The following is a 20463-nucleotide window of genomic DNA, read 5'->3' on the forward strand; positions in this document are numbered from 1 at the left end:
AGCCTTGAGAGGGAACAGATTCCCAAATCATTAAGCATCTTTATTAAAAAACAACAACAACAAAACGTCTCCGGATCAGGGAGACCAGTTGAGAGGAGGCTATTAAACAATCATTCTTTTCTCCCTCCTTCCCCTCCCCATAATGAAAAAAAAAATGAAAATCTTACCACCAATAATCAGTCAAGATGGAATTGGTTTTCCTTTGTTGTGCTTATTTGTCACAAGTTTTCTTTTTCTTCTTTTTGGGGGGGTCGGAATAGAAAATAAACACTTGATCATTGAAAAAATTAATTTTAAAAACAGCAGCTATTTTAATAGTTTGGGTAAGACACGGGTGGTCTCGAATTAGGGTGGGAGGCTTGTAGGTGAGAGAGGGGGGCAAATGCCTGTGAAGGGGACCCCCCAGAGCCGGGAAGCTGATTTATGCAGGGGGGTGGTTCAGTAACTGGCTGTACGAGGCAGCCTCTGAGGCTTTATCCAATTCTGAGACTTGATAATACGGGGTCAAGAGCATGAAGAGTTTTTGATTTGGGGGGGCCTATTCAGAAGGGAAAGAGGAAAGTGAAATTTAGAAACAATATAGCAAGTGAAGGATGATTCTATTTTAGAAAATGAATTTTCTATCCCCGGCGAGTGGCTCTCTAGCCACTGCTCTATCCTCGGCTTGCCTGAGCACCCAGCACCCTCATGCCCAGTTTCCAGGATGTTGTTGGGCAGCTGCAGGGCTCGAAGCAGGAATGGTTCATTGGTCTGGCTTGACCAGTCTCTGGCCGTGAGAAAATGGGAGAAGAGTTTGGAGGAAGGAGTGATGGTCCTAGGCTGGGTCTGAGGCCAGAGGCGACTCTGATACCCTCCAAGATCTTTGTATTTTGAACCTGATTCATTCATCCTCCTCAATTTACACATCAATAAACCTGGGCTTCAGGAGATGAAATGACTTTTTCAGGGTCATTCAGGTGCTAATGTTTAGGGTCTGGATTTACCAGGAGAGAGTCACAGATCTAAGATGAGACATCCAGGAAGCACCTACTATGTGCCAGGCGATGGACCTCTGGGAGGATGTGGGAGGATACACAGAAATTTCAGAGACAGTGCTAGTCCCTGAAGTGGGGCAGGGGATCTGGAATGGGCCTTTGGTGCTTACTGAGCCAGTCCCTCAACTTCCCATTTCCTCATCCCTAAAATGGGAACAATAATCTTTCTTCCACGTAGCTCTGAGCAGCTTTCAGGGCCCACCCTCCAGCCCAGCTGGGAGCTCCTCAGCTTAGGAGGGTCCCCTCCTTCCTTGACTTAGTGGTCAGAGGATCAGGAGCCTCAGCTTGGACGGGTGATCGCCCTCATGACTGACCCGCTTCCTGATCTGGGTTTTCCAGCTCTTTTCTCTTTGTAAAACGGGGGAGTTTGAAGGATGTAGCCCCCGCCTTCCTGGTCCCCATTGGCCGATGGCCAAGTGTGACCTTTCATCCCTCCCTGAGTCCTCCCAGACCTTCACAAGCTCTCTGCCATTGGCTCCGGCCCACGAGCACCTGGGGTGGGGGGGGATTCCTTGCCCCCAGTTCCATGTAACCACTAACATCTGGATTAGACTTTTACAAAGAAATTGCTTCAAAGGCCTGAAATGAATATACAGAAGCTTAGCTGGTTCCTGGAGAGTCCGGCCTGGGTTCCGAGGACAATCTCTGCCCCCCTGGGCTTGATTCCGGGAGCCCTGGATTTGCTGGGCTTTTTGCTGGCTAACGGCTCCCGGGACACGGCTGCCACCTAAAAGCGAGAAAACGAGACAAGGGACAGAGGGGGGGACAGAGAGGGGAGCAGGAGCTCCGGGGCTCAGAGCAAGGGTAACAGAGAGAGCAGGAGAGCTGCCCCCTCCCCCACCTGCGGGTGAGCTGGGATCTCACCCTCCTGCCAGAGCAGAAAGGAGAGAAACCCTCTTGGTCCCATCAGTTTTACTGACTCAGATGATCAAAGGAGGCTCTACCGGAGCAGGGGACAGTCAGGCTTCTGGGCAAACCCTTTTCAATGGGGGGTTCCCAGCTCGGACATCCCCTGTTCCAAGACACCCCCAGCCCTGATTGCCCCTGTTCTAAGTCCCCCCTCCCCCAGCCCTGACTTCCCCTGTTCTAGGTCCTCTCTCAGTCCTGATACTCCCTGTTCTAAATGCCCTTCCACCCTGACCTCCTCTGTTCTAAGGCCCCCTCCCCCAGTCCTGACATCCCCTTATTCTAAGTCCCCCCTCCCCCAGCTCTTACACCCCCTGTTCTAAGTCCCCTTCCACCCTGACCTCCCCTGTTCTAAGGCCCCTCCCAGCTCTGACCTCCTCTGTTCTAAGTCCCCTTCCACCCTGACCTCCTCTGTTCTAAGGCCCCTCCCAGCTCTGACATCATCCCCTGAAGGTTCCTACTTGCACTAACCGAATAACCCCATGGGATCCCAGCTACCTCGGCCCCCCAGGCTAGGGCCAAAGCCCTCCTTCTATAGCGTTGTAGGCCCCACCCTGGGCTGTTACTGAAGAAAGATGCAGGGTCCAGAGCCACAGTTAGACCCAGAAAATGACAGGAAGAAGCTCAGGGGTAGAACGTAGAACGCCAGGGTGAGGAAGGGCCTGAGAACAGGGGGTGTCAGGGTGGGAGGGGGCTTAGAACAGGGGGTGTCAGGGCTGGAAGGGGGCTTAGAACAGGTCACCTGTTCCCAAGTCCTTCCGCATCTTATTTTTCAAATGGGGAAACTGAGGTAAAGTGACTTGCCATGTCAGGTGATTGGGGTGGGATCCGAGCCCAGCTTTCGGCCTCCAGGTGCGGCGGCCCTGCCCTTCCCCCCATCTCAGGGCCTCTTCTCCCCGGGCCCCCACATGCGGCCGGCCGGGGGGCTCACGGGGTGGAGGCGGAGCCACGCCAGTGCGCCCGGCTCTGTGTCGGGGGCCATTTCTTGGCCCTCCCCCACCCCGAGGAGCAGGGCCGGGGCGGGGGCGGGGCGCGCTCACAGGGCGCTCGCTTTTCTATTAGAAGCTGTTCATCGATCCTCTCATTTCCCAGGGCGGGTGATTCATTCGCAGAGACAAGTGTATCTGTCAGAGGAAGCGGGGCGGGGCCGGGGGCGGGGCCCCCCCTGGGAGTCCGGAGCTCCGGGGGCCGCAGCCCGAGCCCTGACCACGGAGGGGGGCGGGGGCTGGGGTCTGAAACTCTAGAACCGGAGCCCGGAGGAGGGGGCTCAGAGTGTGGGGCCCGGGCTCAGGGAGGCCTTGTCCTGAGGCAAAGGGGGGATGTTCTTTCTGGGGAGGACGGCCTCATTCTCCGGCCACAGTTACCGAGCACTTAGTAGGTGCCTCCTGTATTCCAAGCGCTGTGCAAGGTGCCGGGGGTGCCCGCCCTAAGGAGGCTCGTTCTATAACATAGGAAGGGGACAAGCGAGGGGATAATGGCAGCAAGCGGGGGCGGCCAGCTTCGGAGCCGGGGGGTCGGAGTGCAAAACCTCCCTGAGCCCCAAGCTCTGGGCCGCCCCTCGGTGCCCCCCCCTTCGGTTTCCCCCCCCCTCGGTGCCGCCCCTCGGTGCCCCCCCCTCGGTTTCCCCCCCCCTCGGTGCCGCCCCTCGGTGCCCCCCCCTTCGGTTTCCCCCCCCCTCGGTGCCGCCCCTCGGTGTCCCTCGGCATTAAGGAGCTCCTCCCGGGGGGAGGCGGCTTCCCTGCACCTCTGACGTTCTGGGCCCCTCCCTGCCACGGCAGCAGGAGAGGAAGTGGGATGGCTGGGGGAGGCAGCCCCCCTCCGGCCCGGGGAAGAGGCTCTCCCTGTGCCCGGCAGAGGGGGGGAGGGACGGCAGGTGGCGGGAGTGGGGGGCCAGGGACACGCCCAGAGGATACCCCGGGGCTCCCAGGTGCCCTCAGGGAGTCAGAAGGTCCCCCCACGAGCCCGCGGCTCCCCTGCTGTCGCTGCTGAAGCCGGAGGCCGGGGCCCCAGGACGTTTAAGGAGACCTGGCCCAATCCCCCCCGCCTGTGACCAGGCCCTCACGGGCGCCTTCAGTGGGACCCAAGGCTGGGAAGGGCTTGGGGGGATGGGCCGGCCTGGCTCCCCCTCCCCCAGGAGTAGCTATGGCTGGAAATCCATCCCTGCCCCTCCCCCACAGCTGGGCAGGCCTTGGATGGCAGGGAGACAAGTGCATGCTGGGAGACGTTGGGGAAGTCTTTCCTCATGGATCAGAGGCCACAGGGATAATGGGAAGAGACTTGGCCAGAGTCAAGGAGCCCAGGCCTGCGCTTGAAGGGATCTCAGAGGCCATTCAGTCCCCAAAACCCATTTTACAGAGAGGGAAACTGAGGCACAGGGACATCAAGTGAGGTCCCTCCACCAGCCAGGTGGGAGGCAGGATTCAAACTCAGTGCCCTGCCTGCCGTCTCAGGCCGTCCTCGTCGTGGGGTCACTTGTATCTAACTCCTTTCTGTTACAGATGGAGAAACTGAGGCTCAAAGACATATAACATACACATACACATGTGGTGGTATAATGCACTGTGAACATGTGCATCTATACATACATGTGTCATACAATGCACACAATGCATGCACGCAAACAATACCCCCCCATAATATGCATATACACACACAGACATGGGCAACAAGGAGGGGGCCTGGAGTCAGGGAGCCCTGAGTGCAAATCCAGCCTCAGACACTTACTAGCTATATGACCCTGGGTAAGTCACCGTGCCCTTTTGCCTCAGTTTCTTCCTCTGTAAAATGAGCTGGAAAAGGAAATGATAAACTCGCTACAGTCTCTCTGCCAAGAAAATCTCAAATGGCATCACAAAGAGTCAGACACAGCTGGAAAACAACTCAACAGTAACTATATACGTGTGCATGGATATATACATACATACATACACAGAGAGAGGCAGAAAGAGAGAGAGAGAGAGAGAGAGAGAGAGAGAGAGAGACAGACAGAAAAAGAAAGAGACACAGAGACAGAATAAGAGAAAGAGACAGAGAGACAGAGACAGGCAGAAAGATAGACAGAGAGACAGAGACAGAAACAGACACACATACACAGAGAAGAGACAGAGACAAAGAAAGACAGAGAGACAGACACAGAGTCAGAGTGGAAGCTGGTGGTGCAGTGGATAGAACGCCAGAGCTGGAGTCAGGAAGTCTTGAGTTCAGAAAGACAATTTCTAGCTGTGTAACTCTGGGCAAATCATTTAGCCTCTGTTTCAATCAATCAATCAATATTCATTAAGCACCTACTATGTGCTGGACACCAAGCCCTGGGTGTCTCAGAGTGTTGTGAAGGTCAAATGAGATGATGATGTTTGCAGAGCTTCTCACAGCACCTGGCACACAGTTGGTGCTACATAAGTGTTTATTCTCTCCCCGTATTCATATATGTATATATATTCATACCCACATGCATACACACGTAGAAAGACACAGAAAAGCATCTCCACACAAACATGGAGAGAAACATTATATGTCTGTACATCTGTATACACGTTTATCTCTCTATATTCCCAGAAATCTCTGGGAATATGCATGAAATGGATATTTATCGTGTCCCCGAACCCGTATCTCCGATTCTCGCTACGCAGCGTAGGTGACGGGAAGGGCCGTCGGGTGCCTTCTGGCCTGGCTCTGACCCAGACTCAGGCCTTTCCCCTGGCCCTCCCTGGGAGCTGCTGGGGGCCCGCGGGGCATGTGCTCCATTGGCAGCCCTCCCTCCCTCGCCCCCCCCCCCCCCCAGCCCATCTCCGTGCTCTGACGAGCTGTCACGGGGAGACGTCTGCGGAAGACGGTGATTGTAAACAAGTCGCTTAATTTTTTAAAAAGGAGCTTGGCTCAGAAACCCCAACATATGTGACGCCCCAGTGGAAATGTCAGCCCGGCGAGAGCATCCCGGAGCTCCCGGGGCTGTCGGGATGCTGCAGACGCGCCTGGAGGCTGTAGCAGCCCCTCCCCAGGAGGCAGCGAGGTGGGTGGGTGGGTGGGTTAGTGGGAGGCAGGGCCCGCCAGGTCCCAAATCCGTTTTTATGTTTGGTTTGAAAAAAAAAAAAGAATGTTCTCTAACATTTATGTAGCTCCTACTGTATGCCAGGCATTCTACTAAGCACTTTACCAATAGGATCTGTCAACAACCCTGGGAGGGAGGTGCTGTTATTATCCACATTTTACAGATAAGGAAACTGAGGCAACAGAGGTGGTTTTACCTTACGCTGCTAGTGTCTGAAACTGGATTTGCTCTCCTTTTGGTATCTCCATAACTCCAGGCCTGGTACTCTAAAGTAGAGGAGAATAGAACAATCGCATTAGTGAGCATTCGGGGGCACTACAGAGCACTGAGCACCAGGACTGGAGTCAGGGAGACTCGTTATCCTGAGTTCAAATCCAGCCTCAGATACTCACTAGCTGGGTGACCCTGGGCAAGTCACCCAACCTCAGCTTCCTCATCTGTTGTTGCTGTTTGTCCCTTGTCCTTGAAGAGGACCCCAACCCTCTCAGGTGATGTCATGACACGCAGGTGAGGTGGTGTTGGTGAGGGGGGGCTGGGCACGCTCTCTTCTGGGCCAGCTGAGTCCGGGAGCAAGACCTCTCGGACGCCGAGGTGGCCCCGATGCAGGGGGAGACCTTGGCTCGACTGAGGCAACACCCATTCAGTGACTGTGGACGTTGTCAGTCACGTCTGATCCTTTGTGACCCTATTTGGGGTTTTCTGGGTGAGAGATGGTTGCCGATCCCTTCTCCAGCTCATTTTACAAATGAGGGTATGGAAGCAAAGAGAATGAAAATGACTCACTGAAGGTCACGTGTTTAGTAAGGCTGAATTTGAACTCAGATCTTCCTGACGTCAGGCCAGGGTCTCTATCCACTGTAGCGCCACCTAGCTGTCCCAACATAGAGCGGATGGAAAGGAAAAGGAATCCCAACTCTTAAAACAATATGGAGAATCCTCCCATTTTTCCCAGGGGCCCAGGTTGGATTCATTCCACTTTTTGTGCCTTCAGCTCAATTCTCTAAACTTTCATGAGGGGCCTGCAAGGTCACTGGCCTAAGAGCTGGGAAATTGAGTTCATATAAATATAAGAAAATCCATTATATATAAATATAAGTAAAATAAGTAAAAAAAAGTAAAAAATAAGTAAATCTCCCCAAAAGAGCTTATCTGACGGAGATGGCAATAAGTATATAAAAGATGATAAAAGGGAGGGGAAGATGGGGTGATACTGATGATACAAGCTGGGCAGTTACCCAGGATCTTCTCCGAGCCTCTCTAGGGGAGCTCCCTGCTCCCTCCCCTTCCCTTCCCTCCCATCCCCTCCCATCCCCAGGAAGTCCATCCTCGAGCAGACGAGATTTAAGGCGATGAGCTTATACAATGGAGAGCTACCTTCCGGTGGAATTTCCCATTTGCACACGCAACATTTCGCGTGAGATCCGGTCGTTTTTGCTACTGTTTGCACCCTATCCAATTAAAAATGCTCTGTTTACTCTGAGTTTTTGCTGTTTACTTGCCTGGTCCACACCGCTCTTTCCTGGAGAACATCGGCTCCTCGAGGGCAGAAGCTGTTTTCCATCACCAGGCAGGCCCTCCAATAAATCTTGTCTTGGCTCAAATCGGATGCACGGCTCCCTTGAGATTTTTGTCCAAATCATGGATACAAATATCGAATCGCTCAAGACCAGAGGGCAGATCCCCGGACCCTCTTTTACAGACGTCCCTGCATGCCGGCCATTGGCCCAGATAGACAGTTGTTGGGTCTGTTCGGTCAAGTGGTTCCAATCCCCCCAACTGTGCGATCGTACAGTGTTCAGAGCCCTGGGTTTGTATAGGGCTCGATTCAGATCTTAGCTCTGTTTTGGGCAAATCAGTACACCTGTCTGGGCCTCAGTTTCTCCATCTGTGAGGTATGGGTTTGATAAGAATTGGATGAGCTCAGAGATCTCCTTTCATCTCTAACTCTCCGATCCTTTAAAGCCTGTGGGCCCTTGGTGGCGTATATTTGTGTGTGTGTGTGTGTGTGTGACTGAGTGTGTGACTCTGTGTGTGTGTGTGTGATGTTTGTCCATCTTAGAGTAAGGTCACATATCAAGGAACAATGGATTTGTAGTCAGACTTTCATAGGTGACATTTACTCCTGTCATATAGGTTTAGATTTATGTGTTGAGCTCTTAACAAAAAATAAAAAATAGAATTGTTTAGGATGGCCGCGCTTCACTGACACCCTGCTCTGACGCCTCCTCAGAGCTTGAGGTGGCCACTGGCTTCCAGAGGCAATGTTAGCAGACTTGGATCCAGCCTCGTGGTGTGGCCCTGGCAAATTCCTTTGCCACCGTCTGCCCCAAACATGGGATCAGAATAGCACCTACCCTGACATGAGTGTCGAATGAGGTAGTCATCGGAAAGTGCTCAGCGCAGCACCTGGCACATAGTAAGTACTTAGAAAGTCTTTCCTCCCTCCCTCCCTTCCCTTCCCTTCCCCTGCCCCTTCTTTCTTTCCTTCCTTCCTTCCTTCCTTCCTTCCTTCCTTCCTTCCTTCCTTCCTTCCTTCCTTCCTTCCTTCCTTCCTTCCTTCCTTCCTTCCTTCCTTCTTTCCTCTCTCCTTTTCTTTCCTCTTTCCTTCCTTCCTTTCCTCCCCATTCTGTGAGTCGATCCCAAATATACAAAACATAGATATTTCTTTATTTCCATTTTGTCTTGTGGAGGCTGCTTTATTTCCTGATTGAAATCCTGACTTTGCTGCTTACGGTAGTCTGTGTGACCTTAAATCCACTGCTTAATCTCTGGGCCTCAGTTCCCTCACCTGTAAAAGGAGAGAGCGGGACTAGATGTCCTTGAAGGCTCTTTCTAGCTCTAAGTCTATGATCCAGTCAAGCTCACAGTCTCCTGGTAGAGGGATGACTCTCAAAAAGGGTCTTTAAGGTCCCACGTCTGGGCTCACATGGATCAGGTTCAATCCTGGGAGGACGCAGTTCCAAAGGCAGAGACTCTGATTGCCCTCTCTCCTCTCTCCTCTCTCTTCTCTCCTCTCATTACATGCCCCTGCCTGAAGTCCAAGGGAACGGGTTAGAGAAGAAAAGAGAATGAACGAGGCTGTTCCCTCTCAGGACGGACTCACTCCTGTTTGTGGGCAGCTCTGGGACCATTCCCTGTCGCCAGTTTCAGGACAAGCCAATGGTGCCGTGGAGACCACCTAGGGGACCCTGAATGTACACATTCTTTATCAGGGCCAGGATGAAAGAGACCTTTCCCCACAAATACTCCATGGAATGGCCACCGTTAGAAGCCTATGGTCTGGGCAGCTGGTGGCGCAGTGGGTAGAGTCCCAGCCCTGAAGTCAGGAGGACCTGAATTCAAATCTGCTCTTAGATAACACTTCCTGGCTGTGTGACCCTGGGCAAGTCACTTAACCCCAACTGCCTGAGCCAAAAAAAAATAAGCCTATGATCATCCCATCTCTCTCTCTCCGTCATGTCCAGGAAGATCTTGCAAGTGACCTTGTCAAGCAAATTTCCCCTGGGAACAGAAGGCAGACTTCCCTTCTTACCCCACACTGTGGTGGTAGCAGGGCCTCCCTTTAGCCTGTAGGGAAGCTCTGGGGCCTCAGAAATAGCTCTGAGAGGCATAAAATAATGTCGTGAAGGCCCCCATCTCTTCTGCTTTCCCCCAATGTTATCACTTTCCATTTGACTTTGAGCCTTTACCAAGCACTTACCATGGGCCAGGCCCTGGGGATAAAAAGACAAAGGTAAAATGTCACCTTCATTTTCTTGGAAAAAGGAACCTGTACCTACTTAAGTTAAAATAAGACACATAAGTGTGAAACGGGGCAGTTAGACGGGGCAGGGGCCAGAGGGCTGGGGTTGGAGTCAGGAAGACTTCCTGAGTTCAAATCTGGACTCAGACGTTTACTGGCTGTGAGATACTGGGCAAATCTGCCCAGTATCCTGTTGTCTGCCTCAGTTTCCCCATCTGTAAAATGAAACACTCCATTATCTCTTCCAAGGAAATCTGGGACGACAGAGAACCAGGTATGATGGAACAAGAACCACGAAGCACACCGTGTTCCGGGTGGGAGGATTACTAGCTAGCTCAGGAGGCAGCATCTGGCACTGACCCTGACCTTTGCTCACCATGTTTCTGGAATTGGGTAGTTGGAAGATAATCATTTCATAGAAGAGGAAACAGGAGGGATGGTCAGTAGCAGGCGCAGGATTTAAGCTTGGATCCCCACTTGGAGGGTTCCTTCTCTCATAAAGGGGCTCTCTGGAGCCCCACCATCCAATGAACTTCCTTTGCTTCCCCCATCAGAAGACCCGGGCCCAAGCTTGTTATAGAATCCAGGAAGGCCGAGACAGGCCGGTTCTAACCTCGTAGCCGGCCCCAAGACCTCTCTCCGTTCTCCCTGGTTGTGCTGGGAACCAAGGATCCTTGTAAAGGGAGAACTGAAAAATTCCTCATAAAAGGCCTTGAATCAATGATCAAGGACAATATTAATTCCATCCTGACACGTTTTGAGTAGAGTCAAGCAATATAAGGGAGAAATTTGATTTATCTCTTTGGGAGTGGGCGCAAGTTATAAAAATGGTAATTTTTTTCCAAGAGATTCAATTATGGTGTATTCATTGTTATCCCTTGGTAATCACTAGAATGGTTTTTAAAGACCAGTTGCCAGAGGATTGGGAGCAAAGTGGCAGCAGGAGGGACCGAGAGATGCCGCAGACACCCCAAGCCCTCTCTGTGTGGGAAAGAAATGGTCCCGGGAGCTTCAGGTTGTCACCTTTGGCCTTGATCCCTTTAGACATTTAAATGACACTTATTAAACACCTACTGTATGAGAGCCCGTGGGGGGGGATGCTGAAGAGGGTGGAATCCCTTCCCTCATGGAGCTCCTGGTCTAGGAGATCTAATAGACATTTATACAGATCTCTCACTCTATAGATGACCCAAAATCTTAGCTTTAAAGCTTCAGTGCTTTAAAATAACCCGAAGACTTTTGGAACACTCTGTGCGTGTGTGTGTGTGTGTGTGTGTGTGTGTGTGTGAGACAGGTGACCCTATTTTGTGACCCCTATTTTACAAATGGGAAATCTGAGGCTATAGAGGGGATCCTACAGCCGGTACAGGATCTTGAAGACAGTAAAAGGGCTTTATCCACTGCAGCGCCACCTAGCTGTCTACAAGAATTGTTCTCTCGGGAAATGATCACTGTCTTTTCACACTGAGCCACTTGGAAAAAAGGCGTTGGCCCACAGGACCTACAGGGCAGGACCAGGAGCTGTAGGAGGAGGGGCAGAGAGGCCCATGGGTCTGAAATGTTAGGAAAGGCTTCTTTGCAGGAAGAGCTTCCCCTGGAAGGATAGATTGCCTCTCCCTCCCTCCCTGTCTCTATCATCATTTCTCATTCACATGGGAAATTTCTGCTGCCCAATTTCAGGATGGACTGATGCAAGAGAAAGTGTGGGCAGGAGGAGATGACAGTGGGAGACCGTGGGGTCCTCCTGGCTGGCTTATAGGACATACAGTATTTTGGGGGGAAGGAGTCTGAGAATGGAGAATGCCAGTCCTGAAAGAGACCTTTGAACCCAAAATGGGATACCCGAAAGGGCCCTGAGAGGCTATAATCCAAGCCCCACATTCTACGGCTGAAGAAATGGAGGTTCAGCAAGAACAGGAAGTGTCTGAGCCCCCGCTACCTCCAGCTCTCCGACTCCCGGCTCAATCCTCTCGGCTCTGTCCTGAGCTGGCCCAACCTGTTTATCTGTTTGTTTCTTGGAGCTGCTCGGAGCGGAGCTGATTGGATCTGCCCTGATTATTTCTGGGACCAGATGTAATGACTCCACATAAAGTCCCCGAGATTAATCAAGAAAGTGAGGAAACCGGCACCTGATGATTGGAAAACGGGCTTTATGGCCCACGGGGTGAAATTGAACTTGCATCTGATACACGTTTTTAAAATAGAATTTTTTAAAATAGATTGCCTACAATTTATGTTTGGCACTAATTGTGTTATCAGTGGGAAATTCATTGGAAGCCATGTTTCCCTCTGCACATTGGAAGCCATGTTTCCCTCTGTACCCCGGCAGACTTGGCTTTTCAAAACCGTCTGCGTCTGAGCGGCGGCCGAGGGGTCCCAGCCGGAGGTCGCAGATGTCGGGGTTAACGTCTGTCGGTCCCCAGAGGAGGATTCCAATGGCCTGAGGAATCCTGGCCAGCTCTGAGCTTCTAGAACTTCCCAGGAACTGCTCCTCCTGCCTCTTCAGGAGGAGGTGCCGGTGTAAAGCCCCCTGGTCTGCAGACCCCAGGAAATATGGCTGCCATCAGGACCTGCTTCTCATTCTCAGACAGTCCTCACCCCCAAGTAGTTTCCTTCGATCTGCTCATAGTAAATACTCTCCCACGCCTGCCTCTTTCCGATAATTGAACTTATTTATTCTTAACGAAGATTAAATGCTCCCCAGGAGGCCAAGAGCCATAGACTCTCTTTCGGGAGTCAGGACAAATCTCCCTGCCTCTCAATATGGCTCTGCTACTGACCTTTGTCTGAGTCTCCGTTTCTCTATTTGTAAAGTGGGAATAATGGGCCCTAATTCCCAACCTCTCCTGGTTTGTTGGGTTCTTCCCAGGGCAAGCATTTTACAAATCTGGAAGCCCCAGAGAAACGGGGCATGTATTGTTATTAATATGATTACCCCCAAACCAGAATGCATCTGTGATCTCATGGGGGCCCATCTGGCAAATGGGATCCGGAATCAGGAAGAAATCAATCAATGGATCAGCCAGCGTTGCTTATACGCTTCCGCTGTGTAAGCTCCCAGGGACAGCAGGGATAAATGATCCCTGTGGGGCTCTTGTTCACTCCATCTTCAGTCTCCTTCCCCACTTCTCTCCTGTTTCTACCGTCCACATGTGGTGTTTCCAGACATATCGTCCCTGTTTCCCTTAATATCCTGTCTCTATACCTTTGCCCATGCTGTCCCCCCTGCCTGGAGTGCACTTCCTCTTCACCTCAGACTCGTAGAGCTCCCCCTTTTCCTGAGGATGGATTCTGTTTCACGTGCTACATAGAAGCTACTTGTGATCCCTCCTCTCCGTGCCCTACCCAGCTGTTAATGCCTTTCCCCTCAAAGCTTCTCTCTATTGATTTTGTCCTGAATAAACCTGCCTGTGTCTGGATATGTTGCTTCCCCACTAGAGTGCAGGTGCCCGAGAACAGAGATCTTGTTTTTGCCTTTGTTCGGTACACATTAAGTACTTAATAAATGTTCATTGATAAGAGTATAATGAAGGTGCTTTAAAGAGTGATAGAAAATGGGAATTGGAGAGGGCATGGCTGGCCGGGCATTAGGAGGACTGAATAGGGAGGTCAGGCTCTGATGCTTATTAGTTATTTAATGTCAGGTGAGAGCGTTCCCTTTTCTGGCCTCAGTTTTTTTCTCCGCGAAATTAAAGGGATCAGATTAAGCCATCTCCTAGGGGTCCCTCCCTGCTTGAATCCTGATTTTATTTATTTATTTATTGTTTCCTGTGGCGTCCAGGACTGTCCCGTGTGGCCCAGCCAGGCTTACGTGGGCAGCACACATCTGCTGCTTCCGTAGCCTGGGTGGTTTGCAAGCACCTGCTGGGGCAGGTGAGGAAGGCGGCCCCATCTGGCCCCTTAAGTGTGAACATGACCCTTCCCCAAGCCAACCTGACCCACCAGCCGCAGAACCCCAGGTCCCAGAAGGCCTCAGGACTAAGTCCTCCTCTGGGCCAAAGCAGGTCACCGCAAGCTCCGTGCCTCCGGCCCCCTTTCCTTGGCCAGGATCCCCTTGGCAGATGTTGGGGAGGGGAGCCGGGACTTGGCAAGCAAGGGGATTAAGGTACCACGGGCTCTCGCTGAAAAATCACGTCGGCTCTGGGCTGGCAACCTCCAATTTTTCTCTTCAGGCAGAAAGGCACTGGCTCTCTCCTTTGCTTCCAAGCCAGGGAAACTCAGGTACTATTTCATCAGGTGGGGAGCCGGGAAAACTGTCAAGGTCTGCTGGGAAATTGGTACAATTGTGAAGTGGCGGTTGGTTTAGCGGCCCCTGATCTCAGGTATTTTGAGCTGGATAGGACCTGAGAGGTCATCTGTCACTTAATCAGCCTCGGAAAGGAGCACGAGCCAGCCATAAAAAGTGCCCTTCCCCTCTGCTCCCAAGACCTTCCAGGAGGGGACTCCCAGCCACTCTGGGGACAGCCCCTTCCATTAGACTTTGGGCAGTATATCTCCGGAGGAAGCTTAATCAGTACATGAGCACTCATTAAGTATCTAGTCAGTGCTCTAGTGCAGAGACCTACTCTCAAAGACAAGAAACCTGGGTTCGAGTTTCACTTCTGACATTTCCTAAGTTCCAGAGAAGGAGCTTGTCTGTCTTTCCTCCCCTGGGAATTTTCTCTATCAATGACATCACAGTTCGGTCCCCATCCCTGAATTTTCCATATGCCAGGGATGTTAGAAACTAGTAAACCCCTACTATGCGCCAGGAAATCTGTCTCTTTGCAGGTCACTCCTGGTTGTGTCCTCAGGGCCCAGGCTGACCAAGGCTCATCCCAGTGAGAGCCAGTCTCACACTTCCTTTCCTATACCACCTTCCTTTCCTTTACCTTCCTTTCCTATACCACCCATCCCAGATCCCCAAGGGTAAATTGCCTTGACAGAGATGGATAGATAGAGGAGAATTAAAACTTAACTCATTTAGGAAATATTATTAACAATTAAAAAGCTGAAACCTTGGTGATTAATGTATGCACAATCCCAATAACTACATAATTAATATAATATTAGATAATAATTACTTATGATTAATAACCACATTTAATACTTTTCAAATTAAGTGAAGTACAGGGAGAAAGTTTAATTAAAACATTAAACTGTTTGAAATCCCACTCAAATCTAGGCCTTCCAAACAATCATTATTACGAGGTGACTTTGAAATCTGCCTCTGATACCAGGCTCCTTATGCAATCCTGGAATCCTGCTCATAGAGGTCATTTACAGCCATCCAGCTCTCTATTTAAAAAATTACTATTTTATTTTTTTAATTACACGTAAAAACAATTTCTAGACTTTTTTTGGGGGGGCTGAGGCAATTGGAGTTAAGTGACTTGCCCAGGGTCACATAGCTAGGAAGTGGTGGCATCTGAGGTAAAATTTGAACTCAGGTCCTGCTGACCTCAGGGCTGGTGCTCTATCCACTGTAGCGCCACCTAGCTGCCATTAGCTGTTTCTAAAGTGTTGAGTTCCAAATGCTACTTGGAGGCAGCAAGTACTCAGAGCAGTATCCATGACAATGGTACCTCCCCAATTCCCCCTGTTGGGGCCTCACTGCTTCCTGCCAACTTGATTTCCCCCCCCACTTTATTCTAATTTTTAGACATGTTTTCTCCCCTGTGGAAGTGAAAGTCTCTATAATCTCCTCCTTCCTTCCCCTCCCCAAAGCACCCATAATTGCTTCTCTTGGGACAATTACAACAAAGCTAATCTCTCTTTTCATTTAAGGACCTTCAAACACTAGCAGATTTCCGCCATATTTGTTCCTAGTTTCTCCAAGTGCCCCCCTTGGTTCTGAGTCCCACTGGCTGGCCTGTGCCTTCATACTGAGCCTCCAGGAGGAGGTGTAGAATGGTGTAGAACCCATTGTCCCAAGGAGGTCAGAGCTCTTTTTTCCTAAGCTGGCAGGGCTTCCCGGCAGTGGGATGCTAATCCTCACGGTCCTCCAAGTACCAGGCACATCCTGGCACGGAGAGGAGGCGAACTGTGCTGCCACTGGGCTATTTGCATTGACGTCTGTAGTCACCTCAACCTCCAACATACTCGTGTTTGTTCCATGGTCTCGTGCTGACTCACGTTTGCAGCTTAAGCAGCCTCGTCCAACTCGGACACAGATCCCTGTTCTCTGGGCTTTCCCCTTACCCCAAATTAGCCAATCAAGTTTATCTCTCTCATGGTCCAGCCAGGAGAAAACCTCATTTACTAATTCTCACTAGAGTGTAAATGGATGATAATGACGGAAAACGTTTTTATTTAAGGCCGCCTCTAGCCAAGAGTTGTAGTAAATTCTGAAAGAAAGAGGAAGTCTCTGCTTTCAAGGAACTCACATTTTAACAGACAACACCAGGGGGAGCAGTGTCCAGGGAAGAGACTTTGGGTTTGGTCAGTTATACATACAAGGAGTGGAGCCCAAGGGCAGTTGACATACTCTTTCTAGAAGCAATGGTGGAGTTGATTTTGATAATTGTTGCCAAGGGAAGGGGAGGCAGTGTGGATGGAAAGATGATGGATGGATCCGGTGGGCAACACGGACTAGAGTTGGCTGATTATGGGGGGAGGCCTCCTCACACATTCACTTACTCACCACAAGGGGGAGCTACAGAGCTGAGTGGATAACTATTCAGGTTGGTCAGGAGGATGCTGGGAAGAAGAACAGAACTGATGGCACTTATGGGCTCGGGAGCTCCTGGACCCAGGACTAGAAGGGACCTCGGAGTCCATTCAGTCCAACTGTTCCGCTGAGGGAGGAGGAAGGAAACTGGGGTTCAGGGACTTGGAATGACTTGTCGGCGGTCATGGCAGCAGCTTCCAGCCCCGATTTATGATCCGCTCACCCTGGGTAGGAATTATGACTGCGGTTCTTCTCCACGCTGGCCCTCTGCTCTGCCGGCACTTTGGGGTTCAACCATGACTGCCACAGCCGAGCAGAGGAGAGCATAAAGCCGTCTTCTGAGCAGGAATATTGAGGACATTATTTCCCCATGGATTAGAGCAACCATTTCCAAGCTCAATTGCTTAGAATAAATTCATATTTTAGACACCTTCAAACTGCCTCCTCCCATTCTCCTTTGAGCAGGCGTGGGGGATGGGGGAAACGCAAAAGCAAAAGAGAAAGGGCTCTCTCGGATTTGTCTGTTGTGACCCCGAAGGCCACCCCAGCCTGCAGGTGGAGGGCAAGGCACTTTCCCAATTGGAGGCTCTGACGGAAAGGTCTCCTGTGGACTGATGTGGAAATAATCATAGACTCAGACTCGGGGGTACTCAGGTGCAATTAGCTGCTGGGTGGGATCAGTTCCATCCCGTGGCTGCCATCTTGTCCCATTCAAAGGTTGTGACATCTGGCTCTGGGGGGGACAGGGGTTCTTTCCTCTATCCCTGGGTTCTGCTTGGTTGGCCCCAGCCTCCTCCTGGGACTTTTTCCAACTGGACTTGTCATAACAAAGCTAGTTTACGAGGGCAGACTGACCCGAAGGGTAAATCACAACGTTCGAAGGATCAGCTGAGTGTTCCAACGGCTTTCTGCGGATCTCCAGTCCGTCAGCTGCGCAGGGCTCTGCTGAAGGGGTCAGCGGGGACCGTGGGCCAATAGGATGCCCAGCCTTGAATGCCACCTGAGCTGAAGGTGACTTCATCTCTCGGGGAGCGGGATGGCCGTGCTGAAATATTCGCTTAATGAACATCTGTCCTTCCCTGCCGGGTCCCTCCAGCCATGTGCAGGTGCTGTGACTGACTGGAACGGGGAGATTCATCTAAGGCGGGTCCCACTGACAAAAGCAGTTAGCATGTGGCGGCGGAGGCTGCCATGTTTGTATTCCGTTCCCCTTCCGGGGAAAGCAAGGCAGTTGAGCTGTGGGGACAGGGAGGCGGCAGCTGCAGCCATAGCCTTGAGCGAGGGACCAATCTTTCTCTTATAGCTGCCTAAATCTTGCATATGCAAATGAGGAAAATTTAGGCTGGGGTTTGAAACCTGGTCTATGGAGCAGAGGCAGACAGGAGCGGCCTGGACTTGGGGAGCCCCTGATCTGTAAGAGCATACTATATAAGATGAGGGTGGGAGCTCTGAGGGAAATCCCCCCACTTATATCTCTAAGTTTCATCTTCCTTTCCTATACCACCCATCCCAGATCCCCAAGGGTAAATTGCCTTGACAGAGATGGATAGATAGAGGAGAATTAAAACTTAACTCATTTAGGAAATATTATTAACAATTAAAAAGCTGAAACCTTGGTGATTAATGTATGCACAATCCCAATAACTACATAATTAATATAATATTAGATAATAATTACTTATGATTAATAACCACATTTAATACTTTTCAAATTAAGTGAAGTACAGGGAGAAAGTTTAATTAAAACATTAAACTGTTTGAAATCCCACTCAAATCTAGGCCTTCCAAACAATCATTATCACGAGGTGACTTTGAAATCTGCCTCTGATACCAGGCTCCTTATGCAATCCTGGAATCCTGCTCATAGAGGTCATTTACAGCCATCCAGCTCTCTATTTAAAAAATTACTATTTTATTTTTTTTAATTACACGTAAAAAACAATTTCTAGCCTTTTTTTTTTTTTTTTTTTTTTTTTGGCTGAGGCAATTGGCGTTAAGTGACTTGCCCAGGGTCACACAGCTAGGAAGTGGTGGCATCTGAGGTAAAATTTGAACTCAGGTCCTGCTGACCTCAGGGCTGGTACTCTATCCACTGTAGCGCCACCTAGCTGCCATTAGCTGTTTCTAAAGTGTTGAGTTCCAAATGCTACTTGGAGGCAGCAAGTACTCAGAGCAGTATCCATGACAATGGTACCTCCCCAATTCCCCCTGTTGGGGCCTCACTGCTTCCTGCCAACTTGATTTTTCCCCCCACTTTATTCTAATTTTTAGACATGTTTTCTCCTCTGTGGAAGTGAAAGTCTCTATAATCTCCTCCTTCCTTCCCCTCCCCAAAGCACCCATAATTGCTTCTCTTGGGACAATTACAACAAAGCTAATCTCTCTTTTCATTTAAGGACCTTCAAACACTAGCAGATTTCCGCCATATTTGTTCCTAGTTTCTCCAAGTGCCCCCTTGGTTCTGAGTCCCACTGGCTGGCCTGTGTCTTCATACTGAGCCTCCAGGAGGAGGTGTAGAATGGTGTAGAACCCATTGTCCTAAGGAGGTCAGAGCTCTTTTTTCCTAAGCTGGCAGGGCTTCCCGGCAGTGGGATGCTAATCCTCACGGTCCTCCAAGTACCAGGCACATCCTGGCACGGAGAGGAGGCGAAATGTGCTGCCACTGGGCTATTTGCATTGACGTCTGTAGTCACCTCAACCTCCAACATACTCGTGTTCGTTCCATGGTCTCGTGTTGACTCTCGTTTGCAGCTTAAGCAGCCTCGTCCAGCTCAGACACAGATCCCTGTTCTCTGGGCTTTCCCCTTACCCCAAATTAGCCAATCAAGTTTATCTCTCTCATGGTCCAGCCAGGAGAAAACCCCATTTACTAATTCTCACTAGAGTGTAAATGGATGATAATGACGGAAAACGTTTTTATTTAAGGCCTCCTCTATGCCAAGAGTTGTAGTAAATTCTGAAAGAAAGAGGAAGTCTCTGCTTTCAAGGAACTCACATTTTAACAGACAACACCAGGGGGAGCAGTGTCCAGGGAAGGGACTTTGGGTTTGGTCAGTTATACATACAAGGAGTGGAGCCCAAGGGCAGTTGACATACTCTTTCTAGAAGCTATGGTGGAGTTGATTTTGATAATTGTTGCCAAGGGAAGGGGAGGCAGTGTGGATGGAAAGATGATGGATGGATCCGGTGGGCAACACGGACTAGAGTTGGCTGATTATGGGGGGAGGCCTCCTCACACATTCACGTACTCACCACCAGGGGGAGCTACAGAGCTGAGTGGATAACTATTCAGGTTGGTCAGGAGGATGCTGGGAAGAAGAACAGAACTGATGGCACTTATGGGCTCGGGAGCTCCTGGACCCAGGACTAGAAGGGACCTCGGAGTCCATTCAGTCCAACTGTTCCGCTGAGGGAGGAGGAAGGAAACTGGGGTTCAGGGACTTGGAATGACTTGTCTGCGGTCATGGCAGCAGCTTCCAGCCCCGATTTATGATCCGCTCACCCTGGGTAGGAATTATGACTGCGGTTCTTCTCCACGCTGGCCCTCTGCTCTGCCGGCACTTTGGGGTTCAACCATGACTGCCACAGCCGAGCAGAGGAGAGCATAAAGCCGTCTTCTGAGCAGGAATATTGAGGACATTATTAAAATGTACATTATGGCACCTTCCCCATGGATTAGAGCAACCATTTCCAAGCTCAATTGCTTAGAATAAATTCATATTTTAGACACCTTCAAACTGCCTCCTCCCATTCTCCTTTGAGCAGGCGTGGGGGATGGGGGAAACGCAAAAGCAAAAGAGAAAGGGCTCTCTCGGATTTGTCTGTTGTGACCCTGAAGGCCACCCCAGCCTGCAGGTGGAGGGCAAGGCACTTTCCCAATTGGAGGCTCTGACGGAAAGGTCTCCTGTGGACTGACGTGGAAATAATCATAGACTCAGACTCGGGGGTACTCAGGTGCACTTAGCTGCTGGGTGGGATCAGTTCCATCCCGTGGCTGCCATCTTGTCCCATTCAAAGGTTGTGACATCTGGCTCTGGGGGGGACAGGGGTTCTTTCCTCTATCCCTGGGTTCTGCTTGGTTGGC

Source organism: Antechinus flavipes, chromosome 1 (genome assembly GCF_016432865.1).
Source record: "Antechinus flavipes isolate AdamAnt ecotype Samford, QLD, Australia chromosome 1, AdamAnt_v2, whole genome shotgun sequence".
Classification (NCBI taxonomy): domain Eukaryota; kingdom Metazoa; phylum Chordata; class Mammalia; order Dasyuromorphia; family Dasyuridae; genus Antechinus; species Antechinus flavipes.